This window comes from Anabrus simplex, chromosome 2 (genome assembly GCF_040414725.1).
Source record: "Anabrus simplex isolate iqAnaSimp1 chromosome 2, ASM4041472v1, whole genome shotgun sequence".
NCBI lineage: Eukaryota > Metazoa > Arthropoda > Insecta > Orthoptera > Tettigoniidae > Anabrus > Anabrus simplex.
In genome coordinates this window covers 365028066-365041254 of record NC_090266.1, presented here as the reverse complement: position 1 = coordinate 365041254, position 13189 = coordinate 365028066, and positions in this window count along the sequence as shown.

The window sequence follows — 13189 nt, the reverse complement described above, 5'->3', positions numbered from 1 at the left end:
TTTTTAAATGCTACTTGTTCTGGGCGTCGACCTATAGAGATCTTTTGCCCCTACTTGCACCGTGTTGATATGAACCTGCGTGTAATTGGAATGGAGGAAGTGTAGTGTATTGAATGTGAGGAAAGGCACATTAAGGACGACACAAACACCCAGTCCCCAGGCCAAGAATATTATAATTTACAGTTTAAAAACCCTGACCCAGCCGGAAATCGAACCCGACGGACGCGTTGCCCCCTACACACATTCTCATCTCCATAGGCTGTAGCATAAGTCCCGTCCACTAATCACCGGCGCTCATAAAGGGATTCGGTTAACTTAAAATAAAAACAGGAAACAGCCCTCTAACCCAAAATATTCATCCAGAGTCAGTAGGGAGAAAGAAGGTAATGCGATTTTTCATCCATAATTTATCATGTGGGAGTCACTGCGGTTGTCCTGCTTGGCTTTAGTTCGACTTTTACTCTCGAGGGATACAAAGGGAATATTGAGAAAATTCGATACTAGTCCTCGAAGGATTGTGATGTTTCGTGACCACTAGACACGGAAATGTGGGTTCCGCAATATAACTGTGACTTGAGACATCGTGAAGGGCTTTCTGAGACATTTAGACCGCATAACTCATTTAGAACTACAAACGTTACTTCAGTCCGGATGAAAATTGCGAGTTATAGGGTTGGTTCCAACTCTCATATAAATTGACAGAATAACTTTGTTCAGTTCCAAGGCAAGCCGATTGTTCGTAATAAAAGTGGGTCAATGGGATACATTTAACCCTCTATTAAGTCTAGGTATTACACAACTCCCTACTTGACATCCTAACTGCGGATTACGGCTGACGTGGCAGCCATTATATCCATGAAATATTCTATAGTCATATGACCCAGAACTCTCCATCCTCAATCCAATATTTACACCTGTGGCGGAATGTTACACAGAGGTGCATCACTCTTGAGCGTGCCTACCAGACCTGGCCGTACCGCTCTCTAGCAGGCTAGCTATCGATTGCTAGCCAACTGCGTGCCACATTTGTCACGAGTAACGTCCCGGGAGAACCTACGGAGTGGCCATACGAATTAACATGCAACAACAAATTATATGTTTTAAAATTATCAGAACTTCGCCTCTGTGGTGTAGTGGTTAGTGCGATTAGCTGTCACCTCCGGAGAGCCGGGTTCGGTTCCCTGCTCTGCCACGAAATTTGAAAAGTGGTACGAGGGCTGGTACGGGGTCCACTCAGCCTCTGGAGGTCAACTCAGTAGACGGGGTTTCGATTCCCACCTCAGCCATCCTCGAAGTTGCTTTCCGTGGTTTCCCACTTCTCTAGGCAAATGCCGGAATGGCAGCTAAGTTAAGACCACGGCCTCTTCCTTGTCTATCCCTTCCGATCTTCCCATCCCTCCACAAGACTCCTGTTCACCATAGCAACTGAGGACACTGCCCTTGAGGCGGCAGATATGTGATCCCTCGCTGATTTCGAGGGAAAGACCAACCCTGGATAGTAGGGTCTAAACCGATTAAGAAAGACAAATTATCCGAAATATCTAATATTTCGAAATGTATATCTTTAAGTTTTAAATGGGGAACCTGAATCTTAACCTACGTTTTTAAAATTTATTTGTCTCATTCACTTCTACATGAATAATAATAATAATAATAATAATAATAATAATAATAATAATAATAATAATAATAATAATAATAATAATAATAATAATAATAATTGATCTACGTCTCACTAACATTATTTTTACGGTTTTCAAAGTCGACGAGGTGCTAGAAGTTTGTCTCACAGGAGTTCTTAAACGTGCTGATAAATCTATCTATACGACGCTCAAATACTACCAGACTGAGCTGGGATAGAACTCAGCAACTTGGGCTAAAATCCTAGCGCTCAACGGCCTGAGCCATTCATCCAGGCGTTTCCACATTGCCACTTAGTTTGAAGTATATACTGTATGTTAGGAATGGTCAGTACACTTGACACTGCTTAAGGATTTCGAATCAAAATATGGAAGTAGACTGCTCCACAACATAAAAAACCAAACCAAACCCCATGGCACTACAGCTCTTGAAGGGCCTTGGCCTACCAAGCGACCGCTGCTCAACCCGAAGGCCTGCAGATTACGAGGTGTCGTGCGGTCAGCACGACGATTCCTCAAGGCCGTTATTCTTGGCTTCCTAGACCGGGGCCGCCACATTACCGTCAGATAGCTCCTCAGTTCTAATCACGTAAGCTGAGTGGACCTCGAACCAGCCCTCAGGTCCATGTAAAAATCCCTGACCTGGCCGGGAATCGAACCCGGGGCCTCCGGGTAAGAGGCAGGTACGCTACCCCTACACCACGAGGGCTCCACAACATGCCACCAAGTAAATATTTTATTATCCGATTGATATGGAGCTATTCTCTGTTGTTACAAATTTCAAACTGTCTTGGGAAGTGTCTGGAGGGAAGTAGACAGGGCCTCAAATAAGACAATTGAATAGAAGAGAGGGTCAAAATCTGCGACTGAGTTTTATGAATTTTATTTGATTAACGACCCACTAACCAGTTTGCAGGTTTCCGGAGACACCGATTTGCGAGAATGCTATCCCGCAAGGGTAAATTTACAGTCACGAAGCTGGCAAGTGTGAGCAACTCCAATACCACAGGAGCGAACTTGATCTTAGGACGTCAGCGCTCTATCGGTTTCAGTCTTCCGTGATTTCCTACTTCATCTTCAGGTGAATGTTAGGATCGTACCTAACATAGACGCTTCATCCCAAAGCCTTACGGAAAATTAAATATACACACAACAACTAAATAAGTTGGCTGGTCACGTATCAGAGTTAGACGCAAGTCTCCTCTGATTAAGATAGGAAGTTCGAATAGCAGGACTGTCCGCTAGCAACGAAGAATGCTTAAACGCCAGTGACTTTTGTTCGTAAATTCACTAGCACGTTAAGGTAACCCTTTCAAGAATAACTCCAGGACTCTTCATCTCTTAATATTTATAGCAACTGAAGAGACTTTACACAGGATATTTCCCAACTTGGCAGATTCGATTCTGGCTCAATCCGGTGGTATTTGAAAGTGATCAGATACGTCAGTCTCGTGTCGGTAGATTTACTGGCACGTAAAAGAACTCCTGCGGGACAAACTTCTGGCAATTCAGCGTCTCCGAAAACCATCAAAAAGTAGTTAGTGGGAAGTAAAAAAGCAATAGCATTATTATTATTATTATTATTATTATTATTATTATTATTATTATTATCATACTGAACTTTCTGTCTTATATTTTGTAGTGCTGAAACACTAATACGTGAAGATTTTCGGTGACGGAGAGATAGGAAAAGTCTAGGTTCGACCTTGATCTTAAAGTACAGCCCCAACATTTGCCAGATGCGAAAATAAGGAGCCAGCGTAAGTCATCTCCAGGGTTTCCAATGGTGTTCGATTTAACCATATTCTGAATTTATGAATGCTTTTTTTGGCTAGTTGCTTTACGTCGCACCGACACAGATAGATCTTATGGCGACGATGGGACAGGAAAGACCTAGGAATGAGAAGGAAGCGGCCGTGACCTTAATTAAGGTACAGCCCAAGCATTTGCCTGGTGTGAAAATGGGAAACCACCAAAAACCATCTTCAGGGCTGCCGACAGTGGGGTTCGAACCCACTATCTCCCGGATGTGAGCTCACAGCTGCGCGCTCCTAACCTCACGGCCAATTCGCCCGGTATTTCTGAATGCAATCTTATATTATTATTATTATTATTATTTTTATTATTATTATTATTATTATTATTATTATTATTATTATTATTATTATTATTATTAAAATGCTTCATTAACAATAATAGGGATAACCCAAAACAATTTTTAATGTTCGCTGACTAATAATGTTCTTGTTTTTTTTATTTGTGGTGCCAGACGTTATCAGGCAGTTATCAGGGGAGGTACGTGAAAACTATAAATCCACGTACAGTAGTTCCAAAAACAGATGATAGATGACGTTAGAACATCAACGGAATCGACACTAAGTCGAGAGCGTCGGTTCCAGAGGCAGCAGTCTCGACTCTTCGCGACTTCGTATGTACCCTATCCCTACGTTACACACATCGTAAGCTAAACTGTAGTAATTATAATGGTGCTCTTAACATCAAGGTTATTTTAAAATCTTACTTATGCTAAAGGTGGAACACTGAAATAATTACGGAGTATTTAACCATGTATAACTCGCGCAGCCTTAAGAATACCGAACGCAGTTAAGCTTAGACATCTCATTTCCTGAAATGAGAATTGATCCGTCGAATTGTTCAAGAATTCAGTCACCTCAACTGGGTACAAAATATCTGACTGGCCATCGTGGATGATGCCCTTATATTCATGCCATACTAAATATGATGAAATATGATGTACAGTACCACCTAAAGTAGTAAAATTAGTTGACGACCAGGTAATGATTGCAGGAGTCCGATACTCACTCTAAGCAATGATGTCATAGATTGCTAACTGTGAAGAAATATGACATGGAGGTCAATGCTTCAAAAGCCCCGTTCATGGTGATTGTGCATTCACCCCTGCATCTTCCGTTAAAGATCAACTGTCATAATACAGAACTAATAAAACATTCAGTTACTTTGGTCTGAAGATCACTGAGTTACAGAAGTTAAGGCTGTCTTTATTCAGAAACGCACTCTTATTTACAACAGTAATTAGTGTCTCCACACACAAATAAGAATGCTTACCCCCATCTATATGAACAATTGTGAAGATGAAAACCCAAAATCTGTTTCTTGTTTCAACAGGGTCAGGAATGGAATGAATGAAGAGAATCAATAGTCCATAGCAGACATTATTTTTACGATACACGTGAAAATTAAGTCTAAGTAAAACCGGGCCGTTCGACAAATCATCAGTGCCAACACTGAGAAATTAAGATGCACCATCTGTTCATGGAAAGGCCAGTCTATTGACTGGAGTTCTCATATAGGGTATAATTGAAATAAAGTACGAACATTCAACAAATGAAAGTAGAGACTATTATAAGTAACATATAGGCCTAAGAAGAAATTGTTAGCTATCGTTAAAGTTAAATATTAAACAATCAATATTTTTAGGTTGTCGGTAACTCTTCAGGTCTGCTGTAGCTAGAAGAGTATTGGGGCATGACTTTGCCTGTTGTCAGGTAAAAACATTGCTCTTGATGTCGTTGTTTGAACTTCCCGTAGAGGATTGGGATATTTGGACAGGTAATACTGTGTAGTCTACCAGTAAGTGTGTAAGACATTGACTGATTGATTGACTGACTATATGATTGAAAATGAATGAAAATCCACATCATGTTTCCAGTCATTCAACCGGGTCAAGAATGGAATGAATGAAGCCCCCTTCTAGCGGCGAGGATGGAAATTGTGCCGGCTGCCGGAGCCTGTCGCACTCCTCTGGGACAATGATTAATGAATGACATATGAAATGAAATGATATTGGAGGGTGTTGCTGGAATGAATTATGACAGGGAAAATCGGAGTACCCGGAGAAAAACCTGTCGCGCCTCCGCTTTGTACAGCACAAATCTCATATGGAGTGACCGGGATTTGAACCACAGAACCCAGCGGTGAGAGGCCGGTGTGCTGCCGCCTGAGCCACGGAGGCTGTACTAAATGATTGATTGATTGATTGATTGATTGATTGATTGATTGATTGATTGATTGATTGATTGATTGATTGATTGATTGATTGATTGATTGATTGATTGATTGATTGATTGATTGATTGATTGATTGATTGATTGATTGATTGATTGATTGATTGATTGTCAAGCCCGAAGTGGAAGTATGTTCGAAAACGTATGTTAATGCGTTGTCTGTCAAGCACTGTCCTGCATATATGTCACATGCTCCTACGGTGATTTGAACGCAAGTTTCGGTGGACAATGGTTTGGAACCAAAACTGTCTCTTCACTATAAGGATGGTTAAGGGATGAAAGAAATCAAAATATAATTCCTCAGCGTGCTGAGGGTTAATGGTTAAAATGAATTACAATAAGGCTTCTCACTGTACTGAGGTTTAAGTTATGAAAAAATAAAGGAAATAAAGCTCCTCTGTGTGCTGAGGAAAAACGATGGAAGAAAGCAGTTCGATGTAGACCACTGACGCACTGTGAAGCAATTATTGATTTACAAGAGGTGTACCAAATGATCGCCTTCAGTCCAAACGCATGCTTTGGCATGACCAAGCCAACTCGCTCCCACACGTTTACGCGTCCGTGCGTCATTTCTTATTGCAGCTGCAGCATCAAATACGCACTTTTGGAAGTAGTCACGCCGCTGTACAGTACAGTACAGTACCCCACATGTATAGGGTAATTCCGTCATCTGGCTCCTGAGACAAAATTTCAAATGATTTAAATCGGGTTTTTGAGTTGACCACTGCAGAAGATCATTTCGACCAGTTCAGTGGTCCAAAAATATGTTGTCGAAACACTCGCACACAGAGCGAGAATTTTGATGGGGCGCACCACAACGTAAGAAAAATATATCTCTAAATATGTTCAAAGGAATGCTTTCTACTGCTTCTCGTAACACATCCGAGAGAACCTACAAATAGCGTGCTCCTGTCTTATTGAGTGGGAGTACACAAGGACCAATAATTTTGTCCCATACAAGTCCTGCCCATACGTTTTAGGAAAGCCGCTCTCATATCTGTCTCTGTTCAAAATGGTGAAGGTATGAGTGTTACGAAATTTCAGTCCTTCGCCTCGTCTGAAACAAGATTCGTCGGTGGCAAAAATTATGTTAAGGAAATCTGGCTGTTGCCGTTTCTTATCCAGAAATACTGACAGAATCGCTCCCTGCGGGAGGTCTCTTTTTCGAAGACGCTAATCATATTGTACATGGTACGGATACAATAGATGTTCCGGAAGTGTTCGATGTACAACGTGATGAGAAGCACGGACCTCGTGGGCTATTCCTAGAGTGCTCCTTCCACGGTCATTTTCGACTGAGTCTCAAATGTCTTATTCCGCCCTCAATGCATGTTGTTGCCGTGAAATTTGGGCTTCAGTTGTCGATTGTCTCCAAGTCTCTGAAGAACAGTGACACAATCCCAATCTCTTTGGTGTCTTCGTTTGGGAAAACTTGCCCGATACTACAACCTGCCGCACCGTAAATTAAAATCATATCACACATTTCATCATTTGATAAAGCTATTTCACCTCTACGCAGACCTCGTACGTGTCCGCGGGTCGCAGCGCCCTGACCTTGGGACACATTGACCTAGAGGAGAGGGAGACCCGGGGAAATTACAGCTGTGTTGATGTTCTGCTTAGCAGAGAGGAGTATCCAGTGCTCTTTGACGATCAAAGTGCCTTCTCGATGAAGTAACTCAGACTGCCGTGTAATCCCACAGAAAATCTATATACCGGTATATAAAATAAGAGTTTTGTCTGTACATTGCTCAAAATTTAAAAAGGATGGTATTTCTGTATCCATAGTCCATAGTAACAAGGAAATGCATTTTTAATTTTCTGTAATTTCTGTCTGTCTGTCTGTCTGTCTGTCTGTCTGTCTGTCTGTCTGTCTGTCTGTCTGTCTGTCTGTCTGTCTGTCTGTCTGTCGGTCTGTACACGCATCACGAGAAAACGGCTGGAGAGAATTTAATGAAAATCGGTATGTAAAGTCCGGGAATAAGTCGCTACAATCTAGGCCGTAAATAATCGTTTTCACGCTGAGAGAAATGGTAGTTTAGGGGAACGCCTAAAATGTAATTCTCAAGTGTTTGTTATTAGTGGTCCTATCTTAATGAAAACCGGTATGTAAAGTTCTAAGGTAAGTAGCTACAATATAAACTATAAATAATCTTATTCACTCTGAAAGAAATGGTAGTTTAGGGGAAGGCCTAAAATTTTGTTCGCAAATATTTATGTTATTAGTGGCCCTATCTTAATTAAAATAGGTATGCAAAGTCGGCGAATAAGTCGTTACAATCTAGGCCATAAATAACTTTATTCACGCTGAGAAAAATGGTAAAGTAGAGGAAGGCCCAACATTTAATTCTCGAATATTTATGTTATTAGTGGTCTTATTGACAATAACTATATAAATGAAGTTACATAGTATTAAATTTTCGATCATTTATGTCATACATTTTGACCGTACCGGCTATGATAAGGGAGATATTCATGAATATGGATTTTTGTTGTTAAGATTATATCAGCGCCGTCACGAGTAAATGGGTAAACAGTATTTAATAAAAATCGGTATGTAAATTCGGGGAATGAGGAACTACAGTCTACGCTATAATTAATTTTATAAGACGGCCGTATATTAGAGAGTCGAAAGAAAATTGAATGTGAAGGCCTACAATACAGAAAGCTCATAACATTGATCAACAATAACATTACATTGACCATTGTCTGTTGTGATTTGCTTTGTGTCTCTGTTGCCATTCATCTCCGATAGATGAGATTACTGCTGTATACCGAGTTTTTTATTATTTGCTCTACGTCGCGCTGACACAGATAGGACTCATGGCGACGATGGGATACGATAGGGCTAGGAGTGGGAAGGAAGCAGCCCCTACGTTAATTACGTTATAGCCGCAGCATTTTCCTGGTGTGAAAATTGGAGACCACGGAAAACCATTTTCAGGGCTGTCGACAGTGGAGTTCGAACCCACTACCTCCCGGATCCAAGCTCACAGCTATGCGCCCCTAACCGCACAGCCAACTCACCCGGTCGTACCGAGTATAACAGCCTTTCTGAAAATTGGCGGGAAGTAGCTGGGGAGTTAGATAAATTTCTGATACTACTGATACGTAACAAACTGGTTCATCATAGCATTCGAGTTATTCAATTCCTACTCTGAGGCACTGATTGGAATGACCAGTGTGCATATTTAATAATGGCAGAGAAGTGTTCACGGCTGTCTGCGGTCTGGTCATTGCAGCACTGGAACTTTGGACTGTTAGATCAGCACCGTAGTACTGTTCGTTAAAAGTGAGAAAATGTGCGCTTTATTAATTTGATCGAGTATTTTTTGTAACATTGCTTTTAATCACTACATTCCTGACGACTTCAGGTAGGAAAACCACAAAGACAATCTTTCTGAGAATCCAGTAGCGAAGCACGGGTACATCAGCTAGTATTTCAATATAGACCAACAGGTCTTTCAGCACCCAGATCGTAAGCCTCGGTGAATAATCTAAGTCGTCGCTCTTGGTGAGGTTCTCTTTAGACTCTTTGTACTGTAGTTCGTGACCCTGGACAACGGATTAGTTGCCTAGTAAGTCGTATTGAAAATCGGGAGTACACTATTTTCTATGAAATGGAATCATTTCGGACATACCGGTACTATTAGTTGTGGATGTCTTTGTACTCAGGATGATAGATCGAGTTAGTCCTGCAGTAGTCCCTCAATCATTAAACAAACCAGAGTCATCTCCGACAGAGGCCATGAAACTGCACGAAAACTATGTGACGACTTTCATTATCCCTATTCCGGCAGTACGCCAGTCGCCAAAGGGCAAAGACAGGTTTGTAGTTTTAAAGGACTCTTTTATCGTGTTCACACCCACGGAACCTCCAGTTTTAAGCGGAATTCGAACCAGGTATACGATTTTTCATTAAAAAGCTACATGTATTGCCCTGGATCCGAATCACGGTCGCCTTGGTGAGAATCCAGTGGCTATGTCGCCCGAGTATTACGCTCAGCACCCTGCTCAGTTGCCTTTACCTCCATGACATAATGTTTCTTGCTTTCGTAGGCTGAGTGAAACTCAGGGCATGTGCTTCACCAAAAGTGGCTGTCTCGTTTCAATATTTCACGACCTCCTGACATGGAACCGAACCCACGGCCGTCCGGGTTAACTGAGCCCATCTATGTACACCCTGACCATGAGCTGTAGGCCTATAAGTCAAATCTCACGGGGTCCAGGTGTGAGACAGACTAGTACCAGACTCAATAGTTTGTGTTTAAATATTTAAAAAGTACATCCAGTCAATATGAGATCCACCGTGGCTCAGGCGGTAGTGCGGCGGCCTCTCACCGCTGGGTTCCATGGTTCAAATCCTTGTCACTCCATGTGAAATTTGTGCTGGACAAAGTGGAGGCGTGACAGGTTCTTCTCCGGGTACTCCGGTTTTTCCTGTCATCTTTCATTCCAGCAGCACTCTCCAATATCATTTCAGTTCATTTGCCAGTCATTAATCATTGCCCCAGAGGAGTGCGACAGGCTTCGGCAGCCGGCACAATTCGTATCCTCGCCGCTAGATGGGGCTTCATTCATTCCATTCCTGATCCGGTCAAATGACTGGAAACAGGCTGTAGATTTTCGTTTCCTTCATCCAGTCAATTGGATAACATGGATTTTTGGATCACATTTCTTCTTAAATAATAGCAATAATAATAATAATAATAATAATAATAATAATAATAATAATAATAATAATAATAATAATAATAATAATAATAACGCAATTCGGGTCCGGTTCTTTGGCAGAATGGCCAAAGTTGTGGTCTTCGATTCAGAAGCCACGCGTTCGATTTCCGGCCTGGGCAAGGATTTTAACTATTTATAGTTATTTACATCCCTTTATATAGAAGGCCGCCTGGTGGCCATGTCTCTATGGTCTGACACCGTGGATAGCCGGTTTGAGGCGCTGCTGGTCGAAAATAAATCTTTTCACCATCAGAATACTGGCCGGCGGGGTAGGAGACGTGGTGATATATAATTAAATAATCAAAAAATTGCGTGCCAAAAGCCTGGATTCAATTCCATATCTCTCCGCAGTGTTCTTATGCAGTGAGGGTATATAACGCTGCTTATGACGATTCGTCCACCGGATGGAGACGTAAAGCTTTGAGCAGACCTATTGGTGTTATTTGACAGGAGTAGGCTACGTGCCGATACCGACTTTCACCCTCTCACTACCACCATCTCTCACTCAGACGCTCAGGTCGCCGATGTGCGTCAAGTAGAAAGACCTGCACCAGGCGAGCCAAACACGTCCTCGGACACTCTCGACACTAAAAACCAAACGATAAGTAGATCTCTATATAGATTTGGTGTGAGGAAGGACATCCAGCCATAAAAATGTGTCAGATCCCTATCGAGTGCTAACACCAGTAAATTGTGGAAAAGGTCATGAAGAATTGCGTCATTCGTGTTATTTATTTATTTATTTATTTATTTATTTATTTATTTATTTATTTATTTATTTATTTATTTATTTATTTATTTATTTATTTATTTATTTATTTATTTATTTATTTATTTGGGAAACCAAAACAGCGAGAAGCCGATTTACAGAGTTCCGCAATGAAAACCATATTTACAGTAGAGTAGCACAAGACAAACATAAACAAAATAAATGTAAGAACAATGAAGGAAAAACATATAATGATAAAAATAGAGAAAAATTAAAAACTAACAAAATAACTGTAGAGACACAACAATTAACAACAAAACATAAAGGCAAAAGAAACAACGAGGAAAACTGAAGATTGAACGTAAAACGAAGAAAAGAACTTATAGCTAGGCACAGTAAGATAAATACAGACGTAACACTTAAGTAACGGTTTTGTAATGTGTTCCTAACTCCTGTACTGAATTTAAAAACATATAAAACTGCTTTTATATTAAAAAATCTGAATATCTGCATTTAAAATGGAAATTATGTAAATTAACATTCATTAAATAAAATACACAATCGTGGAACCCTGGACTCACACTTACTTCTTACCTGCTTACTTACACGTACGTTATTTGAAGGGCGCCAGCTACCACTCAGTGCAGCAATAATAGAATGAGAATCTTGACTATCTCTAGGGTGTGGGGTAATAAGCTTACTTTTGACAACATACCATATAAGTTCTGGGAAAAGGAGATTGGCGTTCGGTTTCCCCATTAATTTTGAGGTTAAGATATTTTACTGTCATTGAAATAATACTATAAATTCATTTGATAGAACAAAATATATTCTTTAAATAATATATAAAAAGTAGTGAGTCTTGTTGCGATAAAACAGATGAGAATATGAAATTATGACATTGCAACTGAAAGAAACTAGGCATGAATTTGAATTCTTCTTGACCGGACATTTAACAATTTATACAAAATATGTCCCTCACTGTTTCACTTGACTGTACCTTCAACACTTTGAGTGTAATTACGACGTATTCATTAAATCTGGTGTTTACTGTAGATGTATCACGCCTAATTTGGTGATGTATCCATGTGACTGCTTCTTCTCCATATCATATGACTTCTTTGTAAGTCTGGATGGTATTACTTCATTGCAAGTGGTATCATCCGATGACTCCATGGTAAGCCTTTGCGTCCGTATCTTCAACTAGGTGACCGACCAACTTTGGCCTCACTCTCTCAATGACCAAAGACTAATGCTTCACTGAGTCTTCTCCATATCGTTCCCTTAATGACCAACTGTGGCCTCTGCTTCCAGTAGAATTATGACTGTCCACTTATCCATTTTGACTTCTTCACTGTACTGCTTCCGTTTAAATAATGACTGACGCTACAATATGCAGCCACCTTTTATAGACGTTGCATGGCACACCTACGTAATCTCCAGAAATAACCATGACCTACTCCCACATACGCGACAAGTATTACATGTAATGGTGAAATCCCCTGGGGCTCCCTAAGAAACTCAAAGGAACAGAGCTCAGTGCTAAGTGAGCACGATGACCTAGCCATGACGTGGCGATGACTTGACAGAAATGCCAGCAGTATTGCACAATGTAGCAATGCCATATCCAACATCTGATATATATCAATTCTCACTGTACATGTATTGAGTGTTATTCTACACATACGTATATATGCATACATCTAAGTACAATCCTGCAAGCGACAAGCATTGCAAAATTGAATTGAATAAGAATGATAATTACAATAATAGTAATAATATCACAGATAAAATAATAATAATACTGATATAACAATAATAATAATAATAATAATAATAATAATACAGATAAAATAATAAAACAATAAAAATACAGATATCATCTTGTAACGGGATTTGAACCGTTACAGTATAGTACAGTAAAACGTAAATAAATAAATAAATAAATAAATAAATAAATAAATAAACAAATAAATAAATAAATAAATAAATAAATAAATAAATAAATAAATAAATAAATAAATAAATAAATAAATAAATAAATAAATATTACATTATGT